This window comes from Puntigrus tetrazona, chromosome 4 (genome assembly GCF_018831695.1).
Source record: "Puntigrus tetrazona isolate hp1 chromosome 4, ASM1883169v1, whole genome shotgun sequence".
Taxonomy (NCBI): Eukaryota; Metazoa; Chordata; class Actinopteri; order Cypriniformes; family Cyprinidae; genus Puntigrus; species Puntigrus tetrazona.
In genome coordinates this window covers 4,660,611-4,683,672 of record NC_056702.1, presented here as the reverse complement: position 1 = coordinate 4,683,672, position 23,062 = coordinate 4,660,611, and the positions used below count along the sequence as shown (strand labels likewise).

Sequence of the window (23,062 nt, the reverse complement as noted above, 5' to 3'; positions counted from 1 at the left end):
TATATATATATATATATATATATATATATATATATATATATATGAAAATATATATATATATATATATATATATATATATATATATATATATATATATTAGTAATTATTTTTATTATTATTTTAGACATCCAACACGTCAAATGTAAAAGTGTGAAATTATTATGCATGTGTTTTGCTTGTATGCCATATGTTTGCTGTATTCGCAGCCACTAGAGGGCGCGCTCACACCAGTGAAGGCCAGGTGTATTTAATGAGGTATTAGTTACAGCCTCAATCAATGGAAGCCGGTCAGGAGAAAAGGTCCTTCAGGTCACTGTTTGAATTATACTATTGATTGCGATTTAAAATAGCAGTATTTCCCCAGTTTATCACAGGTAAATCGATGAAAGTCATTTAAAATAAGCTCACGTATTTTTAGTTATCAAGTGTATCACGTAGCCCATCTTGAGAGAGAAAGAGGGCCTCATCTTTACCACCAAAACCATATTAAACATGTCAGGGGGAGCGTTTCTTCAAATAGCTAAATAAAACCGGAATGGTTTTCCAGCTGAGGTTAGATTGTGTTAAAATGCGTGCTCAAATTATCGAGCTCGTTTCCTTCCGGTTTAATGAGCAGAATGAAAACGCATACCGTTGCGATTCCCTGGTTCTGATCTAGCCGCGTGAATATGTGTAATATTTTCAGTTCTATGAATCCAATCAGTTCAGACGAGCGTGCTGTTTTCCTACAGACCTTTTGTTAAAAGTGCGGTTAGCGTCAGGTATTCTGCTCATCTATCATCATGTCTGAGTCACAATAAATATGGAAAAGCTGGGATGTTTCAGTCACTTAAGTTGTATAGAGTTCCACGTTGCTCGGTTTGGGCTTTCATAGTGATCGATGACCGTTCTGCCGGTGCAGGAATCGGATGCGGTGAGGAAGAGGAGGACGAAGAGGCTCGCAGAACCATCAGCCGCTTCTTTGGACACATCGCTTGAGTAAGATCTATTGCTGCTCTTTAAGCGTGGCATTTTCTAGAAAACTTGATTGGCCATTGATATCCTGTGGACTGTCGAAAAAATTACATTTCAAATCCTTGAAAGTGCCTTTGATAGTTCCTCGTACTTTTCCTAATGATCATATTCTTCCTGTTTCTCGCACCACACTCGTTCTCAGTGTTGCCAATTATTTCTCAAATAATTTTTTTTTTTTTTTTTTATTTTTAAAGATAGGTCTATTTGTCTATTATTGAGCACTTGCACATTTCTGAGTGTGTGTGTATATATATATATATATATATATATATATATATATATATATATATATATATTTAATTAATTTTTTTTTACCTGCATGTTAAATTACACATTGTATTTGAGTTATAGGATTACGATGCATAATGTCCTGGAAAATTGCTATGATAAATTTCATTTTTCTTACAGTGTACTCAGTGATCAACAGTACAAGCTAACAAAGTGTCACAAATTATAAATTACTCCGTTATTATTAAACTTAACAATTGCACATAGCACGATCAAAATGTTGCAATCAGACTTTTACTGTTATCAGTGCAATTCAATTTTGTCTCATTGCTGTATCGATATTTCTTATACTTTGTGCTCTTAAATCCTTTTTCTTAGCTTGAAGAGGTATGTGAATCAAGTTATGGGAGAAACTCAACTTTTCAAACCTTTGAACCAATTAGGAAACAATATTTTTCGCACAGCTCGACATGGGTACATCTGCTGGTCAGCTTTTGAGTTTCGAAAGCACCCATCACGTGCTCAATATCCCATCTATCAATTGTCAAGTAACCATATAATAATCACTTCATATAATATGCTATTCTATTCTCGGAGTTATAAAACGCTACAAAACGATTATTGAATTGAAGGCCCTTTTCTCTGCAGTTATAATCTCAGCCCAGCTGTGGAGGCAAGAGTTCAATAGACTGAATTAAATAGGCTATCTATAAATGCATGCGTGACATTCAAAGTGCATTATGGGAGTTAAAGCTTGACTCCTTAAGCGACTGGCCCCTGTAGGCCCCGCGGGTCATTCTGATCCCTTCATACGCGATTTATAAAACTCACCTTGCGCTCTCGGCCACCGCATTATCCATATAGCCCAAGAACTCTCTATCTGCAAATAAAGATAGACAGATGCCTAGTGGCAGCACCCCTCACCTCCTCACTACGTGAACACCCTCCTGAAAGGTGCTTGATCTCGACTTTCTTTTAGTCTCTGGGCTGGGCCTCCAGGAGCGGGCTAGATGGAGCCCATCTTAATGAGATACGGGGGATGACAGGAACCTAATGGATTCCTGGTCATTTGTAATGAGGATGTAAATGGCAATAAAGGCTCTGGGGCTCAGAATTAAAGCTTCGTATTTCTAACACCGAGTCGCAGTGGAGTTACTCAAACGGATTTCTCGTTATAGAGGAAAAGCCAGCGAGAATTGAAACACCTGGTTGTGTGTGTGGGGCGTTCGCTTGGCGACGTAAATGACCTTGCACCTGTGGATGGAGGTGGATGGAGGTATAGCGGGGCGCACCGTCCTTCCTTTGACAGTGTTTGATTAAGTGGGCTTAATCTCCTGCGGATTGTGACGCAGACCGAGGAGAGTCAACAAGAACGAACGAACGAACGAACGACATTCCTGTTCGGTGTTTTGAAGGTTGACGGATTCATTTTAAATTCGGAAAAGAGAAAAATGGCAGGTGGGACGATTCTGTTACGAAACAGCTCGAGGTGATATTTAGAGAAGATGCCACTCTCATTGGCTAAATTTGTGTAGTTAAAGTACAGGTCAGTTTTCATGATCGGCTGAAAAACTGTTCATCCTCGCTCTAAACAACTGATCGTGATTTCCTATTAAAATGACTGTTTCCTTCCGGTTTAATGAGCAGAATGAAAACGCATACCGTTTTTCCCTGGTTCTGATCTAGCCGCGTGAATATGTGTAATATTTTCAGTTCTATGAATCCAATCAGTTCAGACGAGCGTGCTGTTTTCCTACAGACCTTTTGTTAAAAGTGCGGTTAGCGCCAGGTATTCTGCTCATCTATCATCATGTCTGAGTCACAATAAATATGGAAAGTCAATGATTTCCTATTAAAATGACTGTTGTCGGTTTTCAAGTTGAGTGAATAATTCAATGACTCAAAGTCTGGCTGCATCTGAAATCGCATACTTCCCTTTTATTTAGCAGGTGAACAAACGGTAGCAAAGAATGTGAAAGTCTGTGGATGACATACTACTTCTGTTCATACAGTTTTCAGTCACTTGTCAAGTAATTTTCCTATTCAAAAGTGCATACTTTTTGGATTTTCAGAATGAATCATTATTGAACAAATTGCTCGAGTGAATGATTCACTGATTCAAACTACACAGAACTCTTAGTTTTAGTGATTTCGATTTTTTTTTAGATTATTGTTCCATACTTCTTGGTGTAGTTTAATGAAGGCTATTAATTCCAGTCAAGCAGAGTGATATGAAAGCGGTGAAAAGTCTAATTTGTCGAAATGAGACGTGACTGCTGCTTTATTAAGAAGCTTTGTTTAAAAGCGTTTGCGACTCGACAGTTGGCGTTTCAGTTTATGAACATTCTGGATGTTGCTCGAAAGCTCTACCGTAACATTTAAACGGGGCATTTAAAGAGTTTATTTTAACCATCTGCTTCTGGAAAAGTGCAAGTTTGCCTGGTTAGAAAAGACACGGCACTTTTAGAGACCCCCGCTGACCCCCGAGTATTTGTCAAGCCAACATAATTACACGTGGTGTTCATAATAGCAGAAAGCACCATGATGGATTTCAGGAACCATTAGCGGTACGAATCTTTCAGCCCTCGTGTGCCGTAAGACAGCGCTGCTAATGGTAGGTGTCGAGGTGGATGCTGCTCGAGTGTTTCCTCACTGTTCCTCAGGCGTCATGGCAACCCTGTTTAATGGAGGGGGTTGGTTGTCTTATCAGAAAATGCAATCTGCTGAGTTTACTGGGGGAGAGGACAGATTGCGGGCATGATGGGAAATTTCCATCACCTGCTTTTTCACTTACAGCTAAGCACACGTCTAAATTTGAAAGCAAGCGCACTTCCAAGGATAAACACCCTTCGGCAACGCTGATTAATTCATATGTGTCATGCAGCCGGGGTTCGCTCCATGTATGAAAATGCATGCGTGCCATGTTCACGGTTTGTGCCGTTGAACCAACAGCATGCTAAAAAAAATCGCATCCGGCCTAATCCATGCTAATGGAAAAATACACTGTGTGCAATTTTTTTTTCCTCATGAATGATGAATAAGAGTTTCAATTGATACTCTGGGAGCAAAGCAGTTCTGCAGGAGGAGGGGTAAATTATTACGGTGCTGTTATACAACATGCCAGCGTGTTAAGTTTGGTGTGTGTGTGTGTAAATGCGTTTATAGATAGCGGACCTTATATATATGCATGCATATGCATTTATGGAATCTCTCTTTTTACTAGATGAGTGCATGTGTGAAAATGCAGGAAGTGAAGCAAGTGCAAAACACGACTCGAATATCCACTTGGTGGCAGCAGACACGTGGAAATCATGTAATGTTCATCAGATTGATCTCATTGAGGCACAAAACAGAAGCCGTTCACAAATGTTTGAAATTTTGATGTGTTCAGGCCCATTCGTACAAAGAACTATAACGATAACTATATTAGCGTCCGTACTAGCACGTGATAACATTCAGATTATTTTACGTTGCCTGCTGCTTTGTGTGTTTGTGCTCTTTAAAGCTGAATGGCTTGCCATCGGCCGGCAGTGCTTTTATCATTCATTAGCCGGTAGAAAAAGATATTATTTCCCTGTGCTGTGAGTCTTAATCATTATCGTTATGTTAATGGGCCTTTAACTAACTAACTTAGTGACAATTCTGACATTTACTCAGCTTTAAATTGTTCCAAACTTGTATGAGAAGAGATACTGACACGTCTGTTCCCCGTTAGTGCTGCCAAATGATTATCATCCAAAATAAGTTTGTTTACATAGCATATGAGTGTACTGTTTGTGTGTGTGTGTATACGCACACACATGCTTGTATATCTATTAGAAAAATGTATTAAACTGTTTATAATGTAAATTATATAGATGCAAATGTATATTGTAGATGTAAATGTTAAATGTGTTTGTATTTACGTAATAAACATACACAGGACACACATCATGTGAACAAAAATGCGATTTAATCATTTAGCAGCGCTAGCAATGGGGGGGGGATAATACTAATCAATGGGGACATTTTGTCACCAGCAATTCAGCAGAAAAAAGATATTCATATTTGGTGCGGAATAACTTTTTTTGACGAACTATCTCTTTAAAGCATGTTCCTGGAAGGACGGCTAGCCTCCCTCTCCAACAAGACGAGATCCACTTAGATTAGTCGATGGATTCTTTGAGGATAAAAAAGGTCTTAAAATTAGCCATAAATATTCCCGATGGCGCGTCTTCATGCTGCAGGTTTGCGGTGGTGATTAACGCTTTGTTTTTTTCCTCCCTCGGACCATCTGGGCAGCAGCTAAATAGACCGCTGCAGCCAGCACACTAACCATCTCTCTGCTCTCATTTTGCCCTCTCTGATCATCTTGACTTGATTTCAAGACCGCTCTTTCTTTTTTTTTTTCTAAACTCAGCGAGCTATGAGATTGCAGAGCCTTCACCAAACCCATAAATGGCTTCTGATGGCATTCACGCTCTTGGGTTTGTTGCTTTTATTATGTGTATTATTAGGCTGAACGGATGATTTGCAATTAATACTATTCAGAGTAGGAAGGAAAGGAAAGGGGGAGGTGGAGGAGAAGACCAAGGGATAAAAATACTCCTCCTATTTATAAGAGCCGGAATTCTAATCCAGGAGGAATGACGCATCGGTCCAACCCATTAACAGACCAGAGGATCCGAGCATCACTTCTTTTTCCCTTTTTCTTAATTCTCATCTTCTATTCTTATTGTTCTTTTCTAAGATCAATGGCACTCACTTTGAGGCGTTCACACCTCGGAGTTTAAATGACTAGATTTCACACTTTTCTGCAGAAAGAAGTCTCAAATTAAACAAAAACACGAAAAAGGCTATTCTTAATCGACTTTCTTCTCTCTCTCTCTCTCTCTCCCTCCTCCGTTGTACTGTTCTGTCTCTTTTATTTGCTAACCCAGTTGTTCTGGACAAAAGTAGGAACCTTGAGGGAAGTGGGCCAGTAGTGCAGGCAGAGCCGAGTGTGTGTGTGTTTTTCATTTTGCTCCATACAGTACATCTCAATGGCGTCCCATTGGTCTATTCATATTTGGAATAGTGCCTCTTAATGCATGCTTCACAAAATGTGAGGGACATCCTGTGCTTGTATTCACGTCTGTGCATGCGCGCAGTAAGATGGTTTGACGAATGCAGTTTTATTTTCTCTTGAAGTAGAGGCGGGGCGTAATGAAGGGCTTGTACCTTTTTAAAAAAAAAATAGCCAGAAGCATTGAGTTTATAGCTCACCGATGAACCATGATTTTCTTCGACACGTCGTGTTGATGTCTTTTCATTAAGCTACATTCTCCACACTCATTCACTCTATTGTCTAATGTCTGATATGCGGCAAACCTCCCCATTCATGTTTCTGTCTGCACATTGCAAACACTTCCCACCTCTATAAATATTCTTTTGTCTTTATTCTGCGCGTTTGACACCTGTCTTTACCCGTCTGTTACATTCATTTGAAGACAAACGTCTCACAGGTATGCAGCAATCACCCATCTGTAATGAGAGAGTCTTTCTTACCAGAGAAAGGATTGCTTGCACCGATCTCTTTACAAAATCCACCATAAAATACAACAGTAAATGCAACTCGTTATAAGTGCTAAAGAATCACAGGTTACATTTCAGATTTTCATGTTTTATATTTAAAAAATGCCTTCCTTGAATACACCTCAAACGTAAATTAATGATTGATTCGAAGCTTTGAATCGATTCTTTTCAAATGGACTTTGAACTGGTTCACTAAACTGAATCTTATTTCTCGGCCATGACGTGCCATTCAGAGCGTATTAGTCTGGCCGAAGCACATTGAAATCATCGCAATATTTACAATAATACTAAACTTTGTAACGCCTTAAAATTTATCGCTAAGGTTCTGTGCATATTCAGTATATTTCCCAGCCCTAACCTAAGTGTAAGATGAGTCTTTTTTATGTCCCCATGAGGCTTCTCAGCGGCAGCACAGCACCTCAAAGTGTTTGTCCTTTATGCATAAACTACCCAACATGCATTATTCAAATGACTGGAGCGCCAGCCACAGCCTCATAACCATATCCAAACACCTAGTCTGCTCTTTCTCTTCTCGTATAACCGACAGAGGAACTATACTAGTTTACTCTGCACTTTGAGGCACAGACTCTTTGTTTGACGAATGTGTGTGTGTGTGTTTGAAATTTATTTAAAAAAATAAGTGTGTTAAATGCAGGGGATTGCAAGGTGAACTCCATTCAAAAGAAATTGTTTCGAATAGAAAAGTAAATGAAAACATTAAGCTGAATAAATGTGCATAAATTAAACATTACATTTAAAATAGAAATGCAAATTGTATTTTTACTAAAGTAAAACCATTACAAAATATTTTAATTAAAACAAATGTAAACATAATTGGTACAGAAAAGCTACAAACTAACAACTACTGAGCAGAAAAGTATAAACGTAATGTAAAATAAATAGATGACTCAAATAAAGCATTTAAATTAATGTGAATTAAAACTTTAAAAAAAATCTGATAGTACTTTAGTCATTGAACAACAGAATAAAATAATGCTGTAGTTTAGTAAAAAATGATTTAAAATATAAACTTTTAGAACTACTATGAATATAAAAGATATTAATATAGCAATAGAAACTAAAACTGAGTTCAAATAAATATTTAAATGAATGAATACAGATACAAATTGATAGTAGTAGAACTCAAGTCTTAATTTTTGATACAAACTAATGCAGTAGAAGCTATAAATGAGTTAACTAGTTCAAATTAAACATTTAAAATAATGTAAATAATTGAAAATGAATGAATGAATATTACAAAAAAAACACATTTCTCCTCTTTTGGCATCTAAAAGATTGAAAACCATCAGCCTGCCGTTGCTAGGTTCTGATCAGGTGCGGGGTCAAACTCCGCTGGCCCGGCCGAATCAGCCCTCACTTCTTTTTGAGTAGAATCGCATGTTTAATTAACATCTGCGCTAAGCGGTGAATGTGCAGTAATTGTTAATTACTCCAGCGTCTTGCTCAGGTTGTGCCTCGGCTGAGCAAATCGCCGTAATTCTTCAGTCATTTCTCTATTTAATCAGGTGAGCATCTCGCCACCTCCCGGTCCCAAACCGCAGCGCTCTCTCCCCCTCCAGCGGCCCGTAATTGGCCTAATGAAGAATCCAATCTCGACTGGCATCACATTAGAAACGTGTCATTCTCACTCACCCTCCGTCTCGGCGTCTCGTCTCGGCGCTCTGATGGTCTGTTTATCGGCTCGATGTCACGATGCTCTTTTCTGTAGGGATGAGAGAGGGTTACGGGTTAAGAGCGGCCTGTGAAGTTCATTACTGGTGGCCTGGAAAAAGAATAACTCCTTTGATGGCCGATTACAGCCACTTGGAGGACGGAGTGGGTGAACGAGAGCGTCTGGTTCTCTGAAACCGGGCTTCAGGTGGCTCCGGGATGCTGTAAAATACTTTACTTCACCTGCTGGTATCAAAGGCGGCTGAGATGTAGCTTTGCTTCTGTGTAAATGAATAATGTAGTAGGGCTTGTTTTGAACTTGGACTGTCATCATAACAGCCCGTCACGTATCTGATAATCGTTTTTCCATTATTGATGCATTTTCCTGTGATTTCTGTGTGCTGCTTCGGTGCCGTTGTGGTGAAAACATGGCTAAAGGTCAATGTAAATTGTATAAATTAAGGCTGCGTTTGCGTTATTAACGATTGCATTCACGTTCGTGGAAAACGGCGTAAAGTTTACAGAATTGAATTCTAATGAAAAAAGAATAATTATATTAAGTGTATATACAGGCATAAAGATCATATTTGGATTTTTCTTGTTTAATAAATGTTCCGATTTATTAGATATAAGCAGCTATAATTATATGCGTGCATGTCACTTTTCTAATGTGAGTTAAATACTTTTTTCTATTTAAATATTATTATTTTAAGTATAATCCATATCTAATTTAAGATATTTAAAAATATTACAGAATATGATATTAATTAAAAAATATAATTTCAAATATTTTTAGTAAAAAAAATAATTTCAAAAACGCTGCTTTGTTCGACGTATTCTAAAACACAGCCACGCAAATATTATGAAGGGACTATTTTTCAACATGAACGAGCATATTAGATCTATTTCTGAAGGATCGTTTGACACCGAACACTGGAATAAGGATGTTGACAACTCCGCTTTGCCATCACATGAATAAATTTCACGAAATGCCATTGCCCAGATGAAATACCTTTAGAGATGAATACTACAAGATGATTATTTTTTTATATCCACGCAGGTTTAGCGGAGTAGAAAAAGCCCAGGACCTCTCTCTCTGTAGTGCGTTACCTTGCTTCTCTCTTGTCCTTGCTCACATCTCCCCTATTTCTACAGATGGCATCTGATTGCATCTCATCCACTCCTCTCTCTGATGGCGAGCCCAAATCACACTCCTCAAAATGGGCACCATAGTTATGTTGCCATGCTGTTCTCAAGTGGACAGGCCACAGACACAGAGCCTGTCACTGGAAAAACACTCACCATTCAACAAACTCCGCAGCCAGTCTCTGCCCATCATGCCAGATGGTCGCCCGGTACGTGAGCCAGTGATATCACTGATGATCTCACCACTGTTGGTCAGGTGTGGACTCATGGGATTGACGGGCCCGTGGGAACAAATTGGAGTTTTAACCCCAATTGTCCTCCAGTCTGTAGCTGATGAGGCATGTTGCAGGTGTGTGTTAAAATGTGTTTTTGGATGAGGCGTAATTACCTGCATGATGGACGTTTGCCCCATTGCTTGCCTTTTTTTTTTTTTTTTTTTTTTTTTTTTTTAAGTGCCCCATGGTGCCAAATGTGTCCTAAAATTCGCACATACTTAGGGAAATTAGGGCTGTCAAATGGAATGCCTGCAATTAAATGTCACAGTATTCACTTTGATATTAGAATGGTTTAATTCTAAATCTTCAACAAAATGTGCAAAGTGATTGATGTGCAGAGCTTGATTTACTGTTTGGCTGTTTGCAGAGACATAGCTTATGTCCAGAATAATTCAATAAGACAAAAAAAAATAAACATGAGCTGATATGTGCACTTGTAATATCAATTTATATCTATATATGTGTGTATGTGTGTGCATATGTATGTTCTTAATAGACATCCTTTTTGCACTTGTAAGACAATTTTTTTTTTTTAATCATTGCAAATTATCAGTTTTTAATTATTTTAAACATTGCTTTTAAAACTATAAACGTATTCTAGAATATTTTTAAAAGCTCATATTTATTTACTATGGACTTGAGCCCTTTATGTCCAGAAAAAACAAACCTCTATTTGTTATTTTTGTTACTATTAATACAACTATTATGGCTACAATTACTATTATTGCTGTTTTATTTATTATTTTAATGTGTTTTCCACTAGTAAAATAAGTTCACAAAGCACGGTAATTTTAATTACTGCTTATTTGTAGCAACCTGTGTACAGTCAGTACGCATTTAGTACACTTTTCTTTTCAAAATACTAACCGCCCTAAATATGCACGCGCATCCAAACAAAAATTTGCTTTGCAGTAGCTTTTTTTTTTTCCTGCCACACAATCACGCTCTCAGTCCCAGCAGCCTCTCCACGGGAGGGTTATGAGGAGTAATGGCGAGAGTGTCGCTGTGTAATTAGACGGAGGTCTGCTCGTCCTTTTCTGGGTGACACTGACTCATGGAGGGCCGCACGGGGCCGTTAATGGATAGCCGGTTGTTTGTGCGCGTGTCCTTGGGTGGTGACTGGCCTCTCCTCCTCCTCCTGCTGCTGCTGAGGATGTCGGGCCGCTTACAGTTCAATGGGCATATAATGTCCGTACATGCATGAGCGCATGCGTTTGGTGCAGCAGGTGTCTGAAGGTCACTTTTTAGCATGCTAGTAGGGTTGGACACGCAGTTCCGCCCCTCTTTCACAGTATTGGCATCTACAGGCCCTGACGGAGGCCTTTGGCTCTTGATGGTCCATCTGTCAGGCTGTCTCATGCTCTCTCTGTCTCTTTCTCTTTCCGTCAGCCGCTCGGACTCTTCAGCGGCGGGACTTGCACTTCCCCTGACAAGCTCTTTTATCGGGGCTGAATGTAGAGTGCACTTCTCCCTGCTCCCTCTGAGCCAACCTCTCCACCTCAATCATTCGCCAAAACGAGAGGGACAACAGAACACAGAAAGAGAGGAGGAAAGACGGACGGTTTTATGTCTTAGGTGGAGGTAGTTAATCTTACTCGGTTACACATGCCTCCTGTTTCTTCACCTCAAAGTGGAGTTTAAAGGGTCACGATTTAGCAGGTGGCAGGGACCAGTTAGCTCTACATGTCGGATGTCGTAACTCGTTTTGCAAATTAAGTACTCTGAAGAAAATAATACATTTCTAAAATGAAGTTGATGGTTATTATTATTATTATTATTACTTTTTTATTTATATTGCAAGCCATGAAAAAAGGCATCCCAAATAGATTGAAGATTCAGAATTAAGTAGCAAACAGAAAAGAATTAAATCTAGATTTCAAAGAACGATGTGTTTATCTATCTATCTATCTATCTATCTATCTATCTATCTATCTATCTATCTATCTATCTATCTATCTATCTATCTATCTATCTATCTATCTATCTATCTATCTCAATCACACACGGAATAACTTAGCTATAATAAAAATAAGTTGTTTTTGATCAGCATTATTTAAATTGTTTAAAATATCTCATATTAGGGGTGTAAACCCTCTGCTAGGCATTTATTATATTTGTTAAATGCTTGTATAATATTTGATACAACAATTACTACTATTTATTTTTATTATTGATGCAAACCATTTTAATGATTTTCTGTTCATAATTTTTACTTTATTGTACTTTTTACATTCTAAATAAAGATGAGGACTCAAAGAGCAAATAATAATAGCGCTTGTTGTTTTTTTTTGTTGTTGTTTTGTTTGTGTTTTTGCGAGGAATACATAATCCACAAAATTCATTATTACAGTGTATGTTTTGCCATTGGTAAAAATGAGGGTGAGTAAGTGATAAGAGTTTTCATTTTGGGCTGAATTATTTCTATTAAAATGTTTGTTCACCTTTGAACATGTCTCCAGAAAGTTTGAGTTTACTCGTCAGGCCTTTGTTAAGCATGTTTCACAGCATTCCGAGGAAGGTGAACCTTCAAAAGAGCAGGAATAAAATGCGAGGAAATTGAATTGTTTGGCCTTTGCAGCTATCGGAGAATGCGCTTCATCTTCAGTATTGAACATGCCACTTCTATAGGCAGTTGCGGTTGCCATGGTTACATGCCAGGCCCGGACAACAGTTGTCAGGGACGGAATGCAGATACGGAATCTCGATGCATCCAAAGCCTTTTAAGTGTAGAATTGTGCCTCTAATGCTGCATCTGTTGCTCCTGTAATTGGTCAAAAGTCCCAAAGGGTCAGTTGAAAGGATGTTTCGGAAACGTTCCTTTAAGAGACGGATAATGAAGAAGAAGAAGGGAGTGGAGAATGCAGCGCTTTCGCCGACATAACTTGTAAACACTTTAAGGGCAAATGCTTTGTTTCGTGCCATTGAGTCTGTTAATGACCCGTCATCCGCGTGCGACTCCGTGGGCTGTTTTTCATTTGTAAATGGTTTTCCACTCATCTGTGTCGTTCACTCCCTCCCCGTCCCATCCGAATGCTGCATCGACCGCCCTGAGATGATCTCTTTAAGGGAGTCCTCCAAATTGTTGTACAAATTGGATACTGTGATCAGCCCGAGGGGGGAGGCTTCCTTCACTGGGGTCCGCTGTTATTCATGTTAACAAAAGGGAAGTGGGAACAAGGCGATGTTTTTTTTTGTTTTGTTGTTAGGTTTGAGAGAATACCCTTTTGTTCTAGGATGTATTTTAGTGGTAGTACTAACAGGTAAGACTGTAGAAGTTTAATGACCTAAACTGAACCCTCTCGTCCCACATCGCAGGTTCATTTTGACTATCAATGGAGGAAAAGAGAGATTAAGCATCATTTGTAATGCAAGCTGTGTAAAAAGCCATCCCAAATAAAAACGGACATTCAGAGTTGAGAAGCAAACAGAACGAGTGAGGAAGAATTAAATATCTAGAAAAAAAATGTAAAATAAGAAAGTGCAACTTTAAATAGTATTTTTTTTTAAATATGTAATATTTTTTAATGTTTATAAAATAAAATAAATAAAATTAAATAGTTGCTATTTAAAAAAATTAAATTAAAACATCAATATTTAAAAAGAAAATTATTTATTGGTCAAGATGGATTAATCGGTTTGTGGGAAAAAAAAAAAAAAAATTAATACATTTACTTTTTTCATTTTACATTGCTTATGTGCTAAATTTCCTTTTAATTTCTAAAATCAGAGTTCCAAAATAAATGAAAATATGGCCGAAAAATATGCATTTTACATGGCTTATGTTCAGAACATTAAACAAATTTTCAGCATTAAAAAATATATTTTTTTTAGGTGGTTTTCCATAAAATGTGTGTTGTGAGATTGGTATCCTAAATCGGCAGCCAGGCTAAAGCTTTAAGTTGCTGATAAACTATTACCCTTGCAACAAAAAGAACATAAAATGTGAAAAAGGGCCTGTCGCTCTCAGCCTCTCCACTTTTGGAGTTCAGGGGTCAGTGTCAAAATGCCTCCATCCAATCAACACCCAGAGCTGGGCCCGAGCCAATGCCTGGCATTTTAACACCGCTGATATGACTGGTGCAGCGAGGCCTGCAATTTCTCCTAATCAGGATTTACATATTTCCATTTTCATGAGACTGAGATTTTCCACTGCCTTGGGCGAGGGCTGATCTTTGATCCTTTATGCTGGTTTGTGAACTGAAGCGGCAGATGTTGGAGGTTTGGCCACAGCGCTGTAGTGTTCGCTAACAATTGTTTCAGTACATTTTAATTGGAGGAAAAGAGATCCGGCGACTTAACAATTAGGCCGGCGCAAAACCACGGCGATGCCTTTAAATATTTTTTTGTGTGTGAAATCTCGTCTTATGTATCTAATTTGAAATCCCTGTCTCATTGGCCCCAGGTTAAGCCCTTAATTACATAAGCCATTTAACATGGTTTAGTTCAATCAGAAAGTGTTGATTAAAATCTCAGTGGTATAATCAGTTTTGGCTGGGATGATTTCATGCATTTGAGCGTTTTGTGTAAAGGGACTGCGTGAGGTAGAAGTGAAGCATTCAGATGTGAGCGAACGTGTCCACGCCGTCCTGCTCAAGGTCACTGTCCCATTGTTTCAAGTTCATACAAGCGGTAACCATGACGACGGTCGTACTGAGCCTTTCTGGGCTTCTTTAAGCCCCTTGACCCAGTCTGTGTGTTTCGGCTCAGTTCTGAGCGCTAATCGTGACCTCTTGGATTCACTGACACGTTTGATATATTTTAGGAATTGTTTTTAAGCGATACTTCATGCCTAATGAGAAAAAGTTTCTCAGTGGTTTGAAGAAAAGTTTTTCTTTTTCAATATCTTAAAAAAATATTAGTATAATAGTAGTATAATAAAAAACGATACACCTATACACACAATATGCGCTGTTTAAAATACTATATAATATAGAAGAATAATATAGAATATGTATCTATGAGTCTCTAGCACGGACCCCCGATGCAACTTTGAATGCCCGTCGCAAAGTCCAACCACGTGTTATGATAAAGAAAGAAGCCCTTTTACTTGCTCCCCATCCCCAACACATGGTAAAGAAAGAGGGCCCTTTTACAGATAACTCTCGTCTGTGTGTCCACACACTTCAGCATGCCAGTATGCCAGCATGTGACCCAGGCATGATTTTAATGGAGGAGTCACATGACTTATACATGACTAGTTTCACATTACACCTGATAAATCCATATTTTGACTGAATACAAATCTTCTACATTCCCCTCTTTGAGACTTTAGTCTCACTTTCATTTATCTTTACCCAGAGTGCTACTTCACAATTCAGTCTCATCAGTTGTCATCATCTACCTAGTGACTAAATGCGTCATATAGTTATTACCAATGCCTAGATTATGCCGCAGCACTCTGGAGGAGCCTCAGGACCAAACAGCCCCCTACATGTAACTAGGAGGGAGTAAAAGATCCTGTCTCCTTAACCCTTAATTTACTCTAAAACAATGTTATAAGCATGAGCATGCAATTGGTTCAGCGCTTGCCTGTGGTTGTCACAGTTGTGTATATATTGTGACCTATAAATACTTCAAAACATAAGACATGTAACTCCACACAAAATAATATAGTTGATCTTCAGCCCAGACACTTTACGCATCGTAGAGGGCCACCAATGGGCAGAGGTTGGGCTCCTATTAATATGGCAACTCCTAAAAACATTCCCAACTTTGCCAGCCATGCACCCCATACTCCAAATTTCAGATCAAACCAATCCCATATTTGTTTGTCTCTTCCGGCATTGGCTGTAACTTCTGCTCTCAATTTTTTGATTTTAGTCATAATGTTAGTAAAAGCTCCCCAGGTGCAGTATGATTTGGTATAAAGGTACAACGCTGATCTTCAAACATAACGCAAACCCCTCCACGGACAGCCAGTAGCCAATTAAGAGCCTGTCTGTTTTGCCATGTCATTCTACTTGTTGCGTGTACTTGGTCTCCTAATAGGGATAATGCCTCATCTGTATAATTAACAAATCTTTGTTGGTTATAATAAATATGAATCCATTCTGCATTTTTGTTTGGTGTGACCCAAATAAATATTGATTCAAAACCTGATTTTACTTCATCTCTTGCCTTAAATTCATTGGGAATCCCTCTAGGTTGTCCAACTGAATCTATATACACATTGGGGTGTCATACATAGACACACACACACACATTTGAATGTAAAACTGAACTTAGTGTTCAGTTGAAGTTGATTAGTTCAATTAATTTTCAAATGAAGGACTGTTGATAAATGACGTTTACGTGAATGACAGTTAATAATTGTGTGCTTTGAGCGCATTGTTCTCGTTTAGGATGTTTGGGGATGGTAATAGTGGGCACAGCTGTGGGGACGCTGTCAGTGGGAGCCATGTTTTCTATTGTCTACATGGCATCACTCAACCAAAAAAAGCAACAAGTGGGAGTTATAGACAGCAGGGCCTGGCATTGCACCCTCTACCCATAATTAGCCTGTTCTGTTAACAGAATCCTGACGAGGGAAAAACAGCCTGCTCTCTTCCTCTAAATTACACAGTATTTAGATCGTCTCCATTCCACTGAGAAATAAAGAGATAACGCAGAACAGCAGAAGAATTTGCTTAATTCGTGGTATACACTAATACTTGGTGAGTGACTTTGGAAAGATTTCTTTAGATGCGTTAAACATTTCCTAGTTTAAGTGATGCTGCTTTGATTGCTTCATCCTATCATTATAGTTTCTCTCAAATGTATAATGCAATAACCCTGAGTTTGAATCATTATAATTGAATTGATATTGTCATTACGGCACCGATTCTACAGCTTTTGCAGTCTGATGTCTGATTTGAAATAATGATTCAATAACGTGGCATTGAATCACTCAGAGCAGCTACTGATTCAACACATTTGACTGATTCAACAGATTTTATTTGCAGTCTGTTGACATTAACACGAATCAGCAGCTGCTCTGACAGATTTAGATTCAACACATTTGACTGAGAGAGCAGCTTTTATTTGACTTATTTCTATGTTTTAATAATGATACATTAACATGGAACTGCATCTGTCAATGTTTCCAGTGATTTAACATTTTACTGATTCAACAGCTTTTATTCAAATAATGTATTAACATAAAATGAAAATAATTCAGTGTTTAACCGATTTTGTAGCCTAAAAATGGTACGTGATACATTGTGAACCAATAGCAGTTCTGAGAAATTCAATTCCAACACATTTTCTACAGTATAATTTCTACATTGCGTAATTGCGTTAGCATGCAACCAAATCAGACAAAACGGTTACTGATTCAGTACATTTTACTGATTCAAATGTGTCTATGGAAATGATGCGTTACCATAGAACTGAATCCGCTGCTGATTCGCTATTCTACTGATTCAACGGCCATTATTTGCAGCACAATTTTTACATTGACATTCACTTCTATATTATTGCATTATTTTGGGACAGCTACTGATTCAGCAGTCTTTTATCAGCTCAATATCTACTTCAAAATAAAGTTTCAGTAAGTGAACATGAAGCTTCAGTATAACGCAGATTATTTTTGGGGCTAATACCAAGTCTTTTTTTGGTAGTGCAATGACGTTAATAAGTAGCTATAGCTATTGTAGTAATAGAAGGGAAATAAAAATAGTTTGCAGTGGGTGTCAAAATGAATCATTGCTCTCTTATTGCTTGAAAACCACCTGAAATATACATAATAACTGCGACCAAGGACATGCATAGGTGCAAATTATACATCAGCAGTGGATGATGAATTTCCTCCCCTTTTTTCCTAAAAGTTTATGAGAACCATGTGTTAAACCACTGCTTTAAACGGAATCAGTAAACTGAGGTTACAAAAAGCACCTTAACATGAACTGAAGGTGTTGTCATATGTCTTGTCTGCTGGACAGTAATGCGATGGTTCTGTGTGAAGTTGTGTGCCTTTAGGGGCCCGAAGCCAGTACAGCACGCTCCATTACGTCTTTCCAACCTCCATTTACCTTCAACCAACTACAGCTTCTGTCAAACCCCAGCAAGGATGTCACCAACGCTATAGTGCACCCATGTACACTGATGCGCTTCCAGCTACGCTTTGATCATTTTGAATAAGTCTTGTCTTTAGATGCGAGCATTTGCATAGCGGGAAAACACCGAAAGGCGAGAAAGCGATACAGGTGATATGTCAACCCGCTCTTTTACTCAGAAAGTAATCGAGGCGGCAGAAGAGAGAGGCACATTTTTTGAAGACGTCCTTTTAAACGGTCTTCCTCGTGGCCCCAAATGTCACTCATTATCTGCAAGGTCGTATTTGAACATGTCATCTCAAGACGGGAGGGAGATGAAAGGCCGATAGGTGGAGGGAAAAAAGCATGCTACATGAGAGAGAGGGGTTAGAAGTGAAGGTTAGGGAGGGAACGGGTCAAAGCCTGCTCTGTCATGCCATCAGGGGGGATGACACCGCATGTGACAGCATCTCGACTGATATGGCAGCCAAGTCTCACAAGAGATGTTGCAAAGCGTTGCACTGAGGTCATTTTAACCTTGTTTGACGGGATTTGGGGAAGTCTTGCTAATCTTTGGACTTTGTTTCAAAAGATTTCACGAGAGCTCTTATCACGGGTTGTATTTATGGCTTTGTCCTTTCGTGTGATATTCTGGCGTTCTGTTAAAATAAATGTGAGGTATTGAAGTGTTTTGGAAGGAAGGAAGATAACAACATCAGGGTTGTTAAAATGAAATATTAAAATATTTCTGATAGTTGCCGAGTCGATACTACTTATTTTTATAGTTTGTTGAATGACTAAAATAACTAAAACTATGTAATCTAAAACTTAATATAAACTTCATTAGCAAAAGAATACTAATAATAATAATGCTTACTAAATCTTCAAAATACAGAAATATAAATCAAATGAATAACAATAACTAAAACAATTAAATTTTTGCCAATAAACATGAACTGAAATAAAATGTATAGTTAAGTTTAAGAAATTATATTAAAACTTAAACAGAAAATTGCTAAATCATTAAATGTTTATCTATCTCTATCTATCTGTCTACACAAATATATACACAATAAATATATTATAATAAAACTATTCCTATGTATGTTTATGTATGTTTGTATAATAATAATATAATAATTAATGATTAATAATAATATTTATTTATTTTTATTTTTTCAGTTCTCACATTTAAGAGCCAGTAAACACACTACACAGTTCTTAAAAGATCTGTAAAATTGTCTACATTTATTTATCAATTGTTAACATTAACACATAACACTTTACAACATGGTGTCATTTGAAAACATTAATTTATTAACTCGCATGAATGGTTAACAATACATTCATTGCACTATTTATTAATCTTTGATGATAGTTGATGTAAATACAGTTGTTCATTTGTTAGTTCACAGTACATTAATGTTAACAAACACAGCTTGTGATGCATTAGTAAATGCTGAAATGAACATCGCTTCTGTAGCATTTGTTAATTTTAGTTAGTTATTGTTCGTTCTTGTTAATGAACCCTAATGTAAAAAGTGTTACCAAAAAATATTCCAGATGTCAAAGTTCAGATCACATAATCCTCAGGGTTTTAGAGTAGATATGCTATATTAAACCTAGCTGAGACGCAATCTGCAAACTGTGTTTGAATAAAAACGATTGCTCTAGCCACGTGCAATTTGTCTTCACCATCCTCAGCATTAGGAGAACTGTTGAAGATTTTCACGAAATCCTTCCAAATAAGTGATGGGCAAAGAGGGATTTACAGGGTCAAAAAGTCAGCAGACCTGATTGTCATTTGAATAGATCTTTATGCTGAGCCGATGATTATGAGGATGCTAAAAAATCAGCTGATTAAAGAGAAGTATTATGTATTCGGTGTCTGGTAGTTTCTGTGAAAGTATTTGCCCAACTGATGTGACTTCGCCAAACTAGAGCCAACATTTCTAGGAATTTGGTCATCCGTGAAACTGATGAAGTTTTTTCCAGAACAAACCCCAGCAGAAGACACCCCAATTTGGTGAACTTTTCACCTCATTTAAAGTTGGAATAATGGAATATGATGTTGCAATGGCTGGTAGAAACCTACGGTCTGAGTTCTCTCACAGTGGGTCACACAGTACCATGTAATTCTGCTGGCCACTGGCCACAGTGTGTGTGTGTGTGTGTGTGTGTGTGTGTGTTTAGATTGAACCCTAGCTGATGTAAGATGGATTAAGGCTCCGATGGGAATTCCAGCTGGCTCTCATTTCTCCTGTCCCTCCAAACCCTCATCTTATCTAACAGCCCGAATGTTATTAGAGAGAAAGCGAGAGTGTGTGTGTGTGTGTGAGTGAGATTTATGGAAAAAGAGATCAAGAGAGAGAGATAAAGGAAGAGGAATGACAATATGGTGAAATTAAATACCTCATTTATTTGCCCTCCTAAAGCCAATATGTGTATTATGTCATTTTTAAAGAGACAGTGCACCGAAAAATATAAAATTATGCCTTTTATTTACTACTGCTGTAATCAAACAGCTGCATTTCTATCGATATATCTCGCTTTGTGCTCCATTTGTGAAGGTGAATTGCTGTTTGCACAATTCTGGGGGATTTTATTGTATGAGATTTTTAATATTTTGTGAAAAAAAATAAATAAAAATGAAGACCATTCAAATACAAACAACGATTTCTTTCTTTGGCAGCTAAATATTCACTCGCTTATGTATGTATTTATTTATTTTTTTCCATTTGCTGTATGATTTTTCTTTCTATTTTGTTTACTTTTAGGAAGGAATTGATTGTAATGTTAAAAGTGCGTTTGCAGCTAAGATCAAATCAAGACTTTTAAATGATTTACGTTTTTACAAACATATGGACTCCTTCGATATTTTTTTTTTTTTTACAAGAAAATGGTGTCATAAAGTAGCTTTGTGTTCCGTTATCCATATTGAACTTTTAAAAAATTGTTTAAAATTTTTGAATTTTGATATTAGGCAATTTGACGAGACAAAATTTACAGCCATTATATTCATTCTTTTTTTCTTTCTTTGTAGATTAGTCACGATTTCGTCATGTGCAGTGTTTTTCTTTTCAGATTCGTGAATGATTCTTTGATTTGTTCATGAATCAAGAACTTCAGTGAATAACAATTAATTTTGACTACAGTGTGGGAGTCACACAGACCCATTCTCTAATGCCTTTGTGTCTGTTTTGAAGCTTGAAGGCTCCAGCCCTCCATTCAGTGCAACTGCTCGACAAAGAGCAACCGTAATCATTCACGGAGGGTAAAGGTCTGATTTAAAACAACTCACGGGTGAGTGAATAACACCAGAATTGTATTTTGGGGCAAACCATTGCTTTAAACCTCACTGGGCTTGGTCTTCGCAGAAATAGAGTAGAGGGTGCTAGAAATGACAGGGAATGGCAGACTTCTCCCTACCCCGGTCTTGATTGGGTCCGTTATTGGTCTTTATGGGAGCCAGGGTTCACTGTGAGGTCAGTTTAGACGTCGGATGGATTTGTGGCGGTTGCAACTTGTTTTAAAAGCCATTTGTCTGGAAAGCCCGACGCTGATAAAAGTGCATTCATCAGAGCGACACCGGTGCTTGAGTGATGCTCACACGCGCTCCTCTCCAGTCATTTACAAGAGCGATATGACAGAGATGGAGATATACATCACTACGACGTTTATGTTATTTACTGAGCTCCTGTCTGGTGAAGTACGTTTACCTAATGAGACGCACTTTGAGGCTTTTCTCGCATATGGATGACGCATCCTCGACTCAGTTATGACGGCCGCGTCGTGTTTTCTCAGAGCTCAGAGAGCGGCTGATGTCATTTCGCACTGCAAAACATGCACCGTTTGTTTTTCTCAAAGATTAAAGCCTCGGTCGACGCTGTCAGGAATGAAGGTGTAGAAGTGTCCGCTCGGTTGGCCACCAAAAATAAAATACGGTTGCAATTCAATAATGATTTTCTCAAGCGCAGCCGTCATCCGTATGCAAATGTATTCAGATGGAACATCTTTAAATACTCCTCTGAAAAATGTGTTTTTGGATCTTTTTTTTTTTTTTTTCACCCTGCATATATAAAAGGTTAATTATTCCCAGTCAACAGATCTGACTTCTAACTATGCAATTAATCTTCCTCCCTCACGAGGAGGCACCGAGGTAAGCGCAGAAACACACTGTTGGCCCTGCAAGACTCTGTGTGTGTGTGTGTCTGAGATGTCTATTCTGCACACTTAATCGCCAGCTTCTCGACACGTTTGTATTTAACCGAGACACACACATGCAATTTTCAATGCCTTATTACATTGAGTGTTCAGTCAGCTTCTGTTCAGTTTATATTCAGCTTCCCTCATTATCACTAGTACAGTAGTTTATTTATTCATAATAGTATACATATATATATTATTATTAGAAAATATTATTGGCCGGGATAATTAATTTTTTTTCTGTTGTTAGCAGGGAGATTTTGACTTTGGTTTGTTTTATTTATCGGCTCTGTTTTTCAGCCAATAATATTACTACTACTAGTACTACAATGGGCCAGGACAATTATTTATTTTCTTTATTTTCTTTGCTGTTGGTTGTTGTCTGGAAAATTGTCAATAAAAGTTTAGCTCGTTTGTCCATTCATTTTATAATACTAGTGGTAATAAGATTGTCATTTTGCATTGTTGGCTCGTTTGTAATGGATGGATTAAATGCTTTGTGACAGATTTTATTATCAAAGAATGCAAATACGAGCTAGATGTGAATTAAAGTGCCTCTGTGAACATGAACTTTCCTTGTGATGTCCATTACTTATGTTTTTTTTTTTTTTTTTTTTTTTTTGCAGTGATTCTCAGAGGTACCGGTGAACCGGTCAAGTGGCCTCGTACAAAGCCAGGTGACCGCCCAGCTGCACTCTGAGCCAAGGTAGCAAGAAGACAAGCACAGGCATGAGGTATTATCTGCTGCCACAGGCATTGTTTAGGGGCAAACATGCTTTAATATGTTTGCATAGCAGTAGGGGAAGACACTGCCCTCCACAGGTCTGTCAGTGGGCCAGAGGACACCCCAGAGCTATAACTCTTGCCAAGGAGTATCTGAAAATGTGCCTGAAATGCGTTTTTATCCACAGGTTTGCCCCCAGAGGTAGGTCTACTGTATGTATTGGTGCAGTATTT

At 38.1% G+C, this 23,062-nt stretch overlaps 1 long non-coding RNA gene across 2 annotated transcripts; it reads left to right on the top strand.

Annotated features, from left to right (window-relative positions):
• The first annotated feature begins 286 nt into the window (after nt 1-286).
• LOC122342406 lies at nt 287-22,848 on the top strand. 2 transcript variants are annotated; one of them, XR_006250557.1, is made up of 3 exons: nt 287-309; nt 902-978; nt 22,732-22,848. It is a non-coding gene; the product is annotated as an uncharacterized LOC122342406 (long non-coding RNA). The 2 variants fall into 2 exon arrangements; XR_006250556.1 differs by lacking the exon at nt 22,732-22,848 and adding an exon at nt 9,622-9,980 and having other exon boundaries at nt 293-309.
• The last annotated feature ends 214 nt before the right edge of the window (nt 22,849-23,062 follow it).